The 16,064-nt window shown below is 36.8% G+C and overlaps 1 pseudogene; it reads right to left on the reverse strand.

Annotated features, from left to right (window-relative positions):
* Positions 1 to 2,235: 2,235 nt before the first annotated feature.
* LOC120882144 lies at positions 2,236 to 14,722 on the reverse strand (annotated as a pseudogene).
* Positions 14,723 to 16,064: the final 1,342 nt, after the last annotated feature.

Genomic DNA, 16,064 nt, shown 5'->3' on the forward strand with positions numbered 1-16,064 from the left:
TGGAATAGAAATTATGATAGAGACATAAAATTAAGCAAATGAAGCAAGATAATTATTAGTACCAAGAAAATAAGCATTTTTCATGGAAATAAATAATCATATTTTGCTGTGTGGTTACATTTTTGAATAGCATTTACATACTCATAACATAAATCTTGAATATTAATCTAACCAACATTTTCAGAAAATGTTCTTGGAAAGACGGACTGAGAAGAAGAATGTGTTGTATCATAAATGAGAGATAAATCATCATGAACACCAGGAGGCAAAGTTTAGTTTTTCCATTCTGATGTCTCAATTTGGTATTTCAATCTGAGAAACAATGGTGAAATTATGTAAACATGGCAATATTCCTTACCTAATACTAATTTAGAGTGAAATGGGAAAAACATGAAATGCTGGTAACTAAAAAATACATCTCTCCTATAGTTTACACTTTCAAAACAAAGTAAATGCAGTTTTTGACCTCAGTTCTCTTCTTTATTTCAAGCCCTCCAGATTTTCTACCAATCTGATAATGGAGTTATCCAGACTAAATGTTTTTCATCCCTCAATTACTTTATGATTATTTGCCTGGATACTTTCATTATAATTTTATTGGTAAGATGGTTAACTAGGAGTGTAGTAAATATAGGGCAGTTTTAATGTGGGCTTGGTCTTTGCTTGTTCTGAGTCCAGTTGGTATCTTGGCTATTGTCATACTGAAGTCAGAGCAATGTAAGCTATTCCAGTTTGAAAAACAAAATAATGTAGACTACTCCAATGGTTTGAAATGTTGTTTGACAGAAAGAAAAACAAAAACAAAAACTATGTTTTTGATCTTTCTCACAAATCTTTGCTTTCTAATTGGAAATGAAATAGTGATGTATTCACCTCACTGAAAGTCAGGCTTTAGCTCTAAGTTCATTTCTACACTCATCTTCCAACTCTTGTTCCCCTGTTCCTTCCACTAACAGAGATAAACACATTTACCTCAGAGCACCAAATTTTGCCATTTGCAAAATGAGGGGAATAGAAAAGTGAAAGTCACCCAGTAGTGTCTGACTATTTGCAACCCCATGGACTATACAGTCCGTGGAATTCTCCATGCCAGAATCCTGGAGAGTGTAGCTGTTCCCTTCTCCAGGGGATCTTCCCAATCCAGGGAACTGTTATATAATTTAGAATATTACTTTTAGCACCAACATATGCTATTCTAAAGTTAGTAATTAATAAGGTAGATCATACATCTGCTGTTTTATAAATTAAAGAAAGTATATAATTTCAAAATATATTTGAAAAGTTGTATAAAATTGTGCATGTGTGTGTGCTCAGTCATGTCTGACTGCGCCTTCCAGGCTCCGTTGTCTGTAGAATTTTCCAGCCAAGAATACTCGGGTGGTTTGCCATTTCCTCCTCCAGGGGATCTTCCAGACCTAGGGATCAAACCAGCATCTCCTGAGTCTCCTGCATTGGCAAGTAGATTCTTTGAATTTTACAAGCATACAGGGTTTTGTTAACTCCATCAACACAGAATATAGTAAATCATGTAGGTATAAATTTCGACATTAAAAAGTTTAAAATGATAAGACAAGTAAATAGCTTCTTGATTTCCTGGATGTTATTTTAACATTGTCATATGTGCAGCTATAACTAAAATAGCTTTACATCAAAGACATGATTTTTTATGAAAAGTTTAAAACTTATATAAAATATATTTACATTTTAATAAAATTCAAAAATGTTTTAAAAATTAATTTTAAAAAGTATACTCAATATGAAATTTTAGTTGGAAAAACAGATATCTCATTTAGAAAATATATTTGAAGGTATATATTTGATAAATAAAATTTTATATCTCACATGTTGGATGATAAGCTTTTGAACACAAGACCACTTTATCAAACATTTTCTGATTGGATTTTTTTCTTTCTTTCTTTTTTTTTCTTTTTTTTTTTTTGTAATCTTTTTTTCTTTTCTGGGGGATACTTTATAGATGCCACTCATGTTTAAAAGTTACACCCTTAAATAATTATATTGCAGTCAGAACCAGCAAAAAGCTGGCAGGAACAGACAACCAAGCCCAGACATGGACAAATGTATCTGGAAGGACAGGAGATGGACAGGTACTGTCCAGCTGTAGATAAGATCAGAGTGTAGCTAAGGCTAATGTTGGCAGGGGAGGGGCTGGGGAATAGTATTTCAGCAATGCCAGAGTACAACCCCAGCAACCTGGCCTAGGGGGCTGGCAAGGGCTCACATGTTCTGGGTCCTCCTTGTGAGTTGGGGCTCCTCACCCACCAGCTTGGACTTGAGGTTCTTCTTATAGACCATGATGTCTCTAGGCCACCTTATGATTGTCTATTTCTCACAGAACTGCAATTCTTGTGCAACTTGCTGAAGGAGTTTGAAACCATGACTGATCAGCAACACACAACCCTCAAAATCACTGATGCCATCTTTTAGAGCATTGATGGTATCAATATCCAGGTTCATCCAAGAAGAGCATGTAGGGGTTCTGCCAGACCATACACCCTCAAGACTTCTGCCCATCAGATAGGTTCTGGACTGTGATGATCTGCTGTTTCCCAATGAGACCAGTTGCATAATCATCTTCTTCATTTCTTCCTTCATGTTGCTCTCTGGATACATTCATCATGCACTCCAAAGGCAAAAGATCTAAGTCCACTTGCCCTTATAAATGCTGATGGTAATGTACTCTTTTGATGTGAGAGTGTTTTCAGGTCATTCTGTCTGCAATTAGTAGCTCTCCAGTGATCAGCTTCAGAAGAGCTGACGTCTCTGTTCCATTGGGCCCCACCAAAGTCATTCATGTGTTGAAACTGACACATAATTTTAGATTGTTGTAGATGCAAGTCCTGTCTTTTGTTTATTTGAAGTGACATTTTGCACAATGATAATGGGTGAAGGGATCATTTCACATGGTGAGAAATAAAATGACAGTGTCTTGTCACTCACAGCTCTCTCTGTCAGTCCTGATGTCATCATTTTCTGTAGTGTCTTCTCCTTGCTGTGGGTCTGCTAAATCAGCTTGGCATTACCATGACTGAACCAAACAGTATAGTTCTTCATGTATGCAATTTGATCCTGCTCCCTGTGAAACCTCTTCATCTGATTCTCTTTCACCTCCGGTCATGTCCTCACATACTGACCACAATTACCCGACAAGAAACTTTAGTTTCTTATTTCAAGTGTTAATGTTGTTGATATAGACATTATTCAGAAAGTCCTGGGAGTGGAAGATGAGGACCTAGATGTGCTTAAAAGCCTTTAGTTCTTAAATACACACAAGCATCAAGGTCCAGGTAGTTGGTGGGCTCAACCAGGAGCAGCATGAAGCACTGAATAATTAAGAAGGAATTTGACTATAAAGCGTTTTTGTTTTGTTTTATTTTTTGCATGTGTTCATCTTTGCCAATCACCTGACCAAGTGTAGTTCAACACAATCAGAAGGAAACCTCCCAGTTGCTGGCTCCTGGAAAAAGTGGAAACTTTATCTAATGTTTTGAATGTTTCTTGTGTCTGCACAAAGGACTGGTTATTGTATGTATCACTTGAGTTGGACTGCTTGGGGAACTAGTGATGTAATTTAGATTAGACGTTGAAGACCTGTAACATGGGGCATTAGAGCAGCAGGGAGTATGAAGCTCTATAGGGAGGTGATGGAGGGAGCAAACAATGTTAGGTATAGTAACTCAATAGAAATGGAAGTCAAGTGCTACTGAGGGTGAGTATTTTGTTATTCAGTGGCTAAGTCATGATCAACTCTTTGCAACCCCATGGACTGCAGCACGCCAGACTCCTCTGTCCTTCACTATCCCACTAAGTTTGCTCAAACTCATGTCCATTGAGTCGGTATTGCCATCCAACCATCTAATCCTTTATTGCCCAGTTCTTCTTCATCCCTTGATCTTTAGAATCATGGTCTTTTCCAATATGTCAGCTATTTGTATCAGGTGGCCAAAGCATTGGAGCTTCAGCTTCAGCATCAGTCTTCCAATGAATATTCAGGGATGATTTCCTTTAATATTGACAAATTTGATCTCCTTGCTGTCCAATTGACTCTCAAGAGTATTGTCCAACACCACAGATCGAAAACATCAGTTCTTTGGTGCTCAACTTTGTGGCTCAACTCTCACACCCATATATGACTATTAGAAAAACCATACTTTTGACTATACAGACCTTTGTTGGCAAAGTGATGTCTCTGTTTTGAACATGCTGTGTGGGTTTGTCATGGCTTTTCTTGCAAGGAACAAGTATCTTTTAATTTTGTGGCTACAGTCATGGTCACAGTGATTTTGGAACCCAAGAAAATAAAATCTGCCAGTGCTTCCACTTCTTCCCCATCTATTTGCCATGAAGTAATAGGCAAATTCAAGGGATTAGATCTGATTGACAGAATGCCTGAAGAACTATGGATGGAGGCTTGTGACATTGTACGAGAGGCAGGGGTCAAGACCATTACCCAAAGAAGAAATGTAAAAAGTCAAAATGGTTATCTAAGGAGGCCTTGCAAATAGCCATGAAAAGAATAAAAGTGAAAGGAGAAAAGGAAAAGGGAAGAAAAGGGAAAGGAGAAAGGGAAAGATATACCCATTTAAGTGCAGAGTTCCAAAGAATAGCAAGGAGAAATAAGGAAGCCTTCCTCAGTGATGAATGCAAAGAAGTAGAGGAAAACATTAGAATGGGAAAGACTAGAGATCTCATCAAGAAAATTAAAGATGCCAAGGGAAATGTTCATGCAAAGATGAGCACAATAAGGGACAGAAATGGTATGGACCTAAGAGAAGCAGAAGATGTTAAGAAGAGATAGCAAGAATACACAAAGCACTATACAAAGACAATCTTCATGATTCAGATAGTCATGATGGTGTGATCACTCACCTGGAGCCAGACATCCTGGAATACAAAGTCAAGTGGTCCTTAGGAAGCATCACTATGAGCAAAGCTAGTGGAGGTAATGGAATTCCAGTTGAGCTATTTCAAATCCTAAGAGATAATGCTGTGAAAGTGCTGCACTCAATATGCCAGCAAAGTTGGAAAACTCAGCAGTGGCCACAGGACTGGAAAAGGTCAGTTTTCATTCCAATCCCAAAGAAAGGAAATGCCGAAGAATACTCAAACTACTGCACAATTGCAGTCATCTCAAGCTAACAGATTAATTCTCAAAATACTCCAAGATGGGCTTCAACAGTATGTGAACCATGAACCTCCAGATGTTAAAGCTGAATTTAGAAAAGGCAGAAGAACAAGATATCAAATTACCAACATCTGTCATGTCATCAAAAAAGCAAGAAAGTTCCAGAAAAACATCTACTTCTGCTTTATTGACTATGCTAAAGCCTTTGACTGTGTGGATCACAACAAACTGTGGAAAATTCTGAAAGAGATGGGAATACCAGACCACCTGATCTGCCTCCTGAGAAAATCTGTATGCAGGTCAGGAAGCAACAGTTATAAGTGGACATGGAACAACAGACTGGTTCCAAATTGGGAAAGGAGCATGTCAAGGCTGTATATTGTCACCTTGCTTATTTAACTCATATGCAGAGTACAACATGAGAAATGCTGAACTGGATGAAACCAGCTAGAATCATGATTGCTGAGAGAAATATCAATAACTTCAGATGTGCAGATGATACCACCCTTATGGCAGAAAGTGAAAAAGAACTCCAAAATCACTGCAGGTGTTGGCTGCTCCATTAAATTAAAAGATGCTTGCTCCTTGGAAGAAAAGTTATGACCAAACTAGACAGCATATTACAAAGCAGAGACATTACTTTGCCAAAAAATGTTCGTCTAGTCAAAGTATGTTTTTTCCAATAGTTGTATATGGATGTGAGAGTTGGTTGATAAAGAAAGCTGAGCACCAAAGAATTGGTGCTTTTGAACTGTGGTGTTGGAAAAGACTCTTGAGAGTTCCCTGGACAGCAAGGAGATCCAACCAGTCCATCCTAAAGGAAATCAGTCCTGAATATTCATTGGAAGGACTGATGCTGAAGCTGGAACATGAAGGGAAGAACTTACTCATTTGAAAAGACCCTGATGCTGGGAAAGATTGAAGGGAGGAGAAGAAGGGGATGACAGAGGATGAGATGGTTGGATGGACATGAGTTTGAGTAAGCTCTGGGAGTTGGTGATGGACAGGGAGGCCTGGCAGTGCTGCAGTCCATGGGGACACAAAGAGTTGGATACTTCTGAGGGACTGAACTGAACAGAACTGAAATGAACAGGGAAATTAAGGTAGTTAAAAGTAGCTGTACATGCTAGAATAAAAAGAGATGTTCACACTCAGGGAAGACACATGACTAGAAAAGTTTTGAGAAATAATTGAAACTCTAGCTAGGCTGATTGGTAAAGAGACTCACCCTGCAAAAAGATGGTTCCTAAAGACTAGGAGAATAGCCTCTTTTTTATTATTATTAATATCATAAATCATATGTGTACAAACAGGGAAACATGAAAAAACTAAAAAAGCAAAGTAAATCTCCACAGACTGATCTACAGAATATGTATCTGTAAATTACTGAACAAAGAAACTAAAACTTCTGCCTAAATAATGTTCAGTGAGGGCACAGATTTATGTTTTTAGGCAACTAAACGAAATCAGGAAAATATTGCATAAACAAAATGATAATATCAATAAATTTAAATTATCAATATATAAAAAGAACCAAATAGAAATTTTGATGCTGAAAGATACAAGTGAGTTGAAAAAAATCACTAAAGTTGTTCAAAGGTAGACCTGACTGGCATAAATTATTAGCAAACTTCAAGACAAATTATTTGAAATTATCAACTCAGTTCAGTTCAGTTGCTCAGTCGTGTCTGACTCTTTGTGACCCCATGAACCACAGCACGCCAGGCCTCCTTGTCCATCACCAACTGCTGGAGTCTACCCAAACCCATGTGCATTGAGTCAGTGATTCCATCCAACCATCTCATCCTCTGTCATCCCCTTCTCCTCCTGCCTCAATCTTTCCCAGTATCAGCATATTTTCAAATGAATCAGCTCTTTGCATTAGGTGGCCAAAGTATTGGCGTTTCAGGTTCAACATCAGTCCATGCATGACTACTGGAAAAACCATGGCCTTGACTAGACGGACCATTGTTGATGAAGTAATGTCTCTGATTTTTAATATGCTGTCTAGGTTGATCATAACTTTTCTTCCAAGGAGTAAGTGTCTTCTAATTTCATGGCTGCAGTCACCATATGCAGTGGTTTTGGAGCCCTCCAAAATAAAGTCAGCCACTGTTCCCACTGTTTCCCCATATATTTGCCATGAAGTGATGGGACAAGATGCCATGATCTTAATTTTCTGAATGTTGAGCTTTAAGCCAACTTTTTCATTCTCCTCTTTCACTTTCATCAAGAGGCTCTTTAGTTCTTCTTCGTGTTTTATGATAAGGATGGTTTCATGTGTATATCTAAGGTTATTGATATTTCTCCCGGCAATCTTGATTCCAGCTTGTGCTTCCTCCAGCCCAGCATTTCTCATGTTGTATGCTGCAAATAAGTTAAATAAGCAGGATGACAATATACAGCCTTGATGTACTCCGTTTCCTATTTGGAACCAGTCTGTTATTCCATGTCCAGTTCTAACTGTTGCTTCCTGACCTGCATATAGGTTTCTCAAGAGGCAGGTCAGGTGGTCTGGTATTCCCATCTCTTTCAGAATTTTCCACAGTTTATTGTGATCCACACAGTCAAAGGCTTTGGCATAGTCAATAAAGCAGAAGTAGATTTTTTCTGGAACTCTCTTGCTTTTTCGATGATCCAGCAGATGTTGGCAATTTGATCTCTGGTTCCTCTGCCTTTGCTAAAACCAACTTGAACATCTGGAAGTTCATGGTTCATGTATTGCTGAAGCCTGGTTTGGGGAATTTTGAGCATTACTTTACTAGCATGTGAGATTAGTGCATTTGCATGGTACTTTGAACATTCTTTGGCATTTCCTTTCTTTTGGATTGGAATGAAAACTGACCTTTTCTAGTCCTGTGGCCACTGCTGAGTTTTCCAAATTTCCTGGCATATTGAATGCAGCACTTTCACATTTTCAACTCAAAGGAGCAAAAAAACAATGAAAAATCAGAGAAGGAATACTCAAATAACTAAAATCAGAAATTAAAGATGAGCAATTACAGCCAATGCCATAGCAATAAAAAGCTGTAGAATATGATACTGTGAACAACTGTGTGGCAACAAATTAGAAAAACTAAATGGATATATTTCTAAAAACACACAACCTACCAAGACTCAATTATGAAGAAATACAATATTTGAGTAGACCTGTAACTTGTTAAAGATATTGAATCAGCAATCAGAAACCATCCAACAGAGAAAAGCACAGGACCAAATGCTTTATTGGTGAATTCTATCAATTAGAGAAATGTAACAATGCTTTTCAAACTCTTCAAAAAACTTGAAGAGGAATAAACATTTTCAGTCTTATTCTGTAAAGCCAGCATTACCATCACACCAAAGCCAGACAAGGATATCATACAAAAATAAAACTACAAGTCAATATCCCTAATTAATATTAATATAAAACCTCAATAAAATATTGGCAGACTGAATTTAACAGAGCATTTAAAAGATTTTTTTTTCCTAAAATGAAAGGATTTTTCAACATATGAAAATCCATGAATGCACTGTTCCATACTAATAGGATGAGGACAAAAATTATGTGGTCATCTTAATTGATACAGAAATATAGAAAAAAAATTGACAAAACTCCATGTCTTTTCATGATAAAAACACTTAACAGCCAAGTATACAATGAAATTTCCTCAACATAGTAAACACTGTATATGAAGAGACAACAACTAACATCACATTCAGTGGTTAAAAATGAAAACTTTTCTTCTCAGAAAAATTGTTAGAAAACATCACCGACTCCACATGAATTTGAGCATCTGAGGGATGATGGAGGACAGAGGAGCCTGGCATGCTGCAGACCATGGAGTCACCAAGAACCAGACATGACTTAGCAACTAAACAACAGCAGTGACACTTTAACTTGCCTTATTCCCAACTCTCTCTACCCAACCCTGCAGAAACTATAAAAATCAATAGTCCCACAACTGCAGTATAAACCAACAGCCTAGCAGCCACTGGAAGGTACAAAACAACATTAGTATGCCTCTAAAGCAAAATTCTTAGAGAATTATAATTATTTGACATCTCTGACAATTTCCCCAGAAATCCTCATTGCAAGGCTTATATGTATATGCCTTGATACAGAACTTTCTCTGTGTGAGCAATCTTTTCCTGAGGACATTTGTTAAAAATAAACAGTGTAACTATTTTTTCCCTAAAAAAGGAAAGTATGAGAATAATGTTTCATTAAATAAAGAGATGGGAATAAAGATCTGGAAATTTTTAAACAAACAAAAAAACACCCTCTGGACTTGGAAAATAAAACAAATGTAAAATTCATGAGAGCAATTCAACAGGAAATTTCAGCTGGCAGAAAGAATTATTTGTGAACTTAAAGATGGGTCAGTTGATATTAGAGTTTCCCAGGTGGTGCAGTGGTAAATAATCTGCCTGTCAATGCAGGAGACCCTATAAAGAACTCAAAACTCTATGATTAAAGGAGACTGATACAGTTTTAAAATTAGAAAATATTTGAGTCTTGCTTTTATCAAAAGAAAAATGATTGAGAACTTCAGAGACATCACTATAGATTTCTCTCTGGCCCTTAAATGTATGTCTCTAATCTCAGAGCCAGCAATCATGAATCAAATCATTCTCTCAACTGGAATAGATATGACGTTCCTAGCTATAGCATTTTTTCTTATTCTTCTACTACATCTGATTCACTTTAGCCAGGAAAAATTCTCTATTTTTAAGGACTTATGTGATCATACTGGACCCACTTGTCTAATCTAATCTCTCCACTGAAGGCCCATAACCTTAATTATATCTGAAAAATTCTGTTTTCCATATAACATATTTAAAGATTCTAGATATTAGGACATAGACATATTTGGGAGGACTAGTTTCTTGCTAGCCCTCCCAAACTATATGTAACTGTCCATACTCCTTCATGCATCACCTGTAACCCCATACTGTGAGTTCTAAGTGATTAATCAGGTAGCTGGACCTCCACCCCATCCTTTGCATGCTCTGTAAAATCAGAGAGCAGCACTCTGATTGCCCCACTTGGCAGTGTTTTTGGAGTCTTATCAGGTAGCTGATCTTGTTTTCTCTGTCCATGGAGATAGGGAGTGTTAAAATTCTTCTACTGAGGTAGTGATTATGTGAGAGAAAAGCTTATGATCTGTCTTCAATCTTGAGGAAGTTGCTGGTACTCCAATTTCCCAACCAAGGTAGTATCCATGAGGTCTGCTGCCAAGCTGTGCCTCAACTCCCACCCTGAAGCAAGGAAACTTAAGAAGGCAGTACTGAGATGAGCTAGTGACCATTCATAGTTACACCTCATCTACCATCATTACCTAGTGTCAAGGAGACCAGCCAAGGCAGTGAGAGTCCAAACTAATCAGAATTTTACTTTTCACACATACCTGGGGTGAGTGTGGCCCAGTAGAATAGATAAATCTCAACACATATGAAGTAGCAATGATACTCAGTGAGGCATTGTGAGTTGGGACTCCTGGGCACTTCAGTGCCTTCCATGATAGAGTAGCAAAGCCCAGTGGCAAGCCCACCATCCACCTGCAATGAAGGAGACAGATTAAGGTGTTGCACAGTAGGACTTGTTTGCACTTGCTTCTCTGGCCCTCTATGTCAGCAGAAAACATGAGGTACTAACCTAGAACTCTACCATGTACATTAAGGTAGTATCTGTCAGTCATTCAATTCCCCTTTCTCTTAACTCTGTGAGGCCAGTGAAGAGGTAATCACACTCTCCAAGTTGGAGACAAGAAGATGGTGAGGGTCAGTGACCCACATTTTCCAGGGTGGTGTTGGTGGAGCCCAATGGGAAGTTAAACATAAACACCTAAGCAGCTATAGTGGTGTGCCTCAACAGGGGTACAACCAGCTTTAAAATTAGATTCCACAATTTTTAAAATGTAATTTATATTTCCAGGATTCAAATAAAAAATTACTCTTCATACAAAGAATGAGTGAGAAAAAAGTCACAAACAGAAACCAACAGGGAGATGAATTTGATGTTGAAATTATTTATCAAATCTTTTAAAACAATCATTATTAAAAAATTCCAAAATGCAATTAAAAATTCTCTTCAAACAAACAAACAAAAAAAACTCAACAGAGAAATATATGTCAAAAATGCCAAATAGAAATTATAAAATTGAAGAGTACAAGAAAAACAAAGTTGCTTGATGAAGTTAATAGGAGGGTTGAGATGACAAAGGATAGAAGTAAAAAGTTTGAGGACAGTCCAATAGAATTTACCTAATCTGAACAATCTCCGTGAACAGAGGAGACTGGTGGGTTACAGTCCATGAGGTCACAAAGAGTTAGACACAACTGAGCAACTAAGCACAATCTGAAAAATAGAGAAAAAGCTGACTGAAATAACAGTTTGAGAAAACAGTGGGACAAAAGTAGATAGCTCATTTTTTATATCATGGAAACTGAGAGGAAGAGGAGAAAGGAGAATTAAAAAAATATACAAAGACATAATGACAGATAACTTTCCAAATTTGATGAAAGCTATAAAACTATAGGATCAAGATACTGAGCAAAATAGGAGACCTAAAGAAATCCACACCAAAATACATCATAATTAGAATTCTGAAAATTCAGTAAAAAACTATGGAAAGAACCTAGAATCACATGACACATTAACTTAAAGGGAACAACCATATTGAATAACAATGGATTTCTTATCTGAAAATATGAAAATCTGAGGAAAATGGCACAGAATTTTTCAAGTGTTAGAAGAAAAGAATTGCCAATTGCAAATTCTATATCTAGCTAAAATATCTTCAAGAATCAAAGGAATATAAAGACATTCTCAGACAAAGGAAAACCAAGAGAACATGCTGCTAGTAAACATAATTTATTTATTTATTATTTTTTAGGTATTTTCTTTTTTTTTTTTTTATTTTGTTTTTACTTTATTTTACTTTACAATACTGTATTGGTTTTGCCATACATTGACATGAATCAACCACGGGTGTATACAAGCTCCCAATCCTGAATCCCCCTCCCATCTCCCACCCCATATCATCTCTCTGGATCATCCCCATGCACCAGCCCCAAGCATCCTGTATCCTGTATTGAACATAGACTGGCACTTCGTTTCTTACATGATAGTATACATGTTCCAATGCCATTCTCCCAAATCATCCCACCCTCTCCCTCTCCCTCAGAGTCCAAAAGTCTGTTCTATACAGCTGTGTGTCTTTTGCTGTCTCGCATACAGGGTCATCATTACCATCTTTCTAAATTCCGTATATATGTGTCAGTATACTGTATTGGTGTTTTTCTTTCTGGCTTACTTCACTCTGTATAATCGGCTCCAGTTTCATCCATCTCATTAGAACTGATTCAAATGTATTCTTTTTAATGACTGAGTAATACTCCATTGTGTATATGTACCACAGCTTTCTTATCTATTCATCTGCTGATGGACATTTAGGTTGTTTCCATGTCCTGGCTATTATAAACAGTGCTGCGATGAACATTGGGGTACATGTGTCTCTTTCAATTCTGGTTTCCTCAGTGTGTATGCCCAGCAGTGGGATTGCTGGGTCATGAGGCAGCTCTATTTGGAATTTTTTAAGGAATCTCCACACTGTTCTCCATAGTGGCTGTACTAGTTTGCACTCCCACCAACAGTGTAAGAGGGTTCCCTTTTCTCCACATCCTCTCCAGCATTTATTGCTTGTAGACTTTTGGATCACAGCCATTCTGACTGGTGTGAAGTGATACCTTATTGTTGTGGTATTGATTTGCATTTCTCTGACAATGAGTGACATTGAGCATCTTTTCATGTGTTTGTCAGCCATCTGTATGTCTTCTTTGGAGAAATTTCTATTTAGTTCTTTGGCCCATTTTTTGATTGGGTCGTTTATTTTTCTGAAGTTGAGCTGCATAAGTTGCTTGTATATTTTTGAGATTAGTTGTTTGTCAGTTGCTTCATTTGCTATTGTTTTCTCCCATTCAGAAGGCTGTCTTTTCACCTTACTTATAGTTTCCTTTGTTGTGCAGAAGCTTTTAATTTTAATTAGATCCCATTTGTTTATTTTTGCTTTTATTTCCAGTATTCTGGGAGGTGGATCATAGAGGATCCTGCTGTGATTTCTGTCGGAGAGTGTTTTGCCTATGTTCTCCTCTAGGAGTTTTATAGTTTCTGGTCTTACGTTTAGATCTTTAATCCATTTTGAGTTTATTTTTGTGTGTGGTGTTAGAAAGGGATCTAGTTTCATTCTTTTACAAGTGGTTGACCAGTTTTCCCAGCACGACTTGTTAAAGAGATTGTCTTTACTCCATTGTATATTCTTGCCTCCTTTGTCAAAGATAAGGTGTCCATAGGTGTGTGGATTTATCTCTGGGCTTTCTATTTTCTTCCATTGATCTATATTTCTGTGTTTGTGCCAGTACCATACTCTTAATGACTGTGGCTTTGTAGTAGAGCCTGAAGTCAGGCACGTTGATTCCTCCAGTTCCGTTCTTCTTTCTCAAGATTGCTTTGGCTATTCGAGTTTTTTTTTTTTTTTTTCCATACAAATCTTGAAATTATTTGTTTTAGTTCTGTGAAAAATACCGCTGGTAGCTTGATAGGGATTGCATTGAATCTGTAGATTGCTTTGGGTAGTATACTCATTTTCACTATACTGATTCTTCCAATCCATGAACATGGTATATTTCTCCCTCTATTAGTGCCCTCTTTAATTTCTTTCATCAGTGTTTTATAGTTTTCGATATATAGGTCTTTAGTTTCTTTAGGTAGGTATATTCCTAAGTATTTTATTCTTTTCGTTGCAATGGTGAATGGAATTGTTTCCTTAATTTCTTTTTCTACTTTCTCATGATTAGTGTATAGGAATGCAAGGGATTTCTGTGTGTTGATTTTATATCCTGCAACTTTACTATATTCATTCATTAGCTCTAGTAATTTTCTGGTGGAGTCTTTAGGGTTTTCTATGTAGAGGATCATGTCATCTGCAAACAGTGAGAGTTTTACTTCTTCTTTTCCAACTTGGATTCCTTTTATTTCTTTTTCTGCTCTGATTGCTGTGGCCAGAACTTCCAGAATTATGTTGAATAGTAGTGGTGAAAGAATTAAAAGGGACTTCTGGTCTGGACAATATGGTATAGGCCAGTTTCTTCCACTTCTCTCTCACTCTTTAAACCATATAATACTCTTAAATAATGTGGGAGACAACCAAAGAAGGATGCTGACAGATGGTAAGAGGAAGGAAGACTGGTGTGAGGATATCTGAACCTTCATATACCATCAATTTTGGCATTCCTGTCTCAAATTTGCAGCGGAAGATACCCAGATAGGTGTCAGGATTTTCTCTGCCAAGATTCAGCAAGCTTGGCTTCACTGGTAAGGGCAATCAGTAACAAACTCTGCTAACAAAAGCCAAGAGAGGAGCACTTTTTTCTCTTTGGGGTCAGAACCCTCCATTTCTGTACTAAGACGCTGAAGTGACTGGAGAAGGAAACATGCAGTGGGGATCCTAATCTATTGATAATAAATGCTTACCCCAGGAAGTGCTCCCCCTCCACCTCAAATAGGTGAATAAGCCACAACCAGGAAAACCTCTTCATCTCCAAATCTTGAGACTACAGAAATATATACATTAAAATATGTAAGAAATACCTAAAGTAGTGCTAAGAGGGAACTTAATAGCACTTAAAGACTTACATTAGAAAAGAAGGAGAAAGATCTCAATGATAACCCAATTTTCTACCTCAAAAATCTAGAATAAGAAGAGCAGAAGAAACTGAAAGTAAGTTCAGATAAGTCATTAATACACATCGGAACAGAAATCAATGAAACTGAAAACAGGAAAACAATAGAGAAAATAATTGACAGAAATGCAGCAGAGGAAAAAAAAAAGCAGCAGAAGTATGTTTGGAATAGTTACCAACAGTATCTGCCCCATCATCAATAGCCTGTGATCCCATTACCACCAAAAATGATGCATTCTTTGTGACTGCAACTTGTTATGGTCAGATAAAACAGTGTTGTACACATTTCAGTGGAGGAATATGAGTAACTGAACTACAGTCCCCCGTAGGCAAATTAATGGGAATAGAAGAAAAGGAACTTATGGTGAATAAAGGTGCAAAGTAGTGCTCTAAGAGTTTTTATTATCTACACTTACTAGAAGAATTAAATGAAGAATAGCAGAAATTCCTAACACATTGATCTGTAGAGGCTTACTGTCTATACATTTAAGCTGTCATGAATATCCTTTTGTTTACATTGTAGTTTTATGGGATTATCGAAGGGTAAATATGATGACACTTTGGAAAAAAAGTAAAGCAAGTTCACCATTTAACAATAGCATTTTGATATTTAGGATGAAGAATTACAATTAATGGCAAAACATTTAAATTCATTACTCTCTTCACCTGTTTTATTATCATAATTTTTTCAATGTTTTAGGGCATTTCTTGGTTTAGTACTGTAAATAAACATCTTGGTTCAGCAGGGAGGAATTATTTATGACACTTGTTAGCAAAGTAGAGTGAATAAATTTTATGAGATGCATGTTGTTGGTTATTAAATAAAATAGAAAATGCAAGCTATATAACCTTATATACCTAACACATTTTTTTCTCAATTTGTGCTTCATTTTAAAAATTATAGTGTTAAAAGAGAGTGAACATAATTAACCATATATAGTAAATTAATGCATGCTTGTAATAGGGATAACAGCTTTTATAGAGTTGGATGATTACTTTTAAATCCAATTAAAACTTAAGAGTTGGTGTTCCTTCATTAGTTAGATTGGATTTTCTTTAGTCCAGAAATTATATTTTTTTCTTTGAAGTTATACATATGAGGTGAATATTTGGAAACTGGAGGAATAATACTAGTGATTTTTTTTATTATTATTATTCAATCAATTGAAACATGAGTTTGAGCAAGCTAGAGGAGTTG

The sequence above is a fragment of the Oryx dammah genome, unplaced genomic scaffold (genome assembly GCF_014754425.2).
Source record: "Oryx dammah isolate SB20612 unplaced genomic scaffold, SCBI_Odam_1.1 HiC_scaffold_2, whole genome shotgun sequence".
NCBI lineage: Eukaryota > Metazoa > Chordata > Mammalia > Artiodactyla > Bovidae > Oryx > Oryx dammah.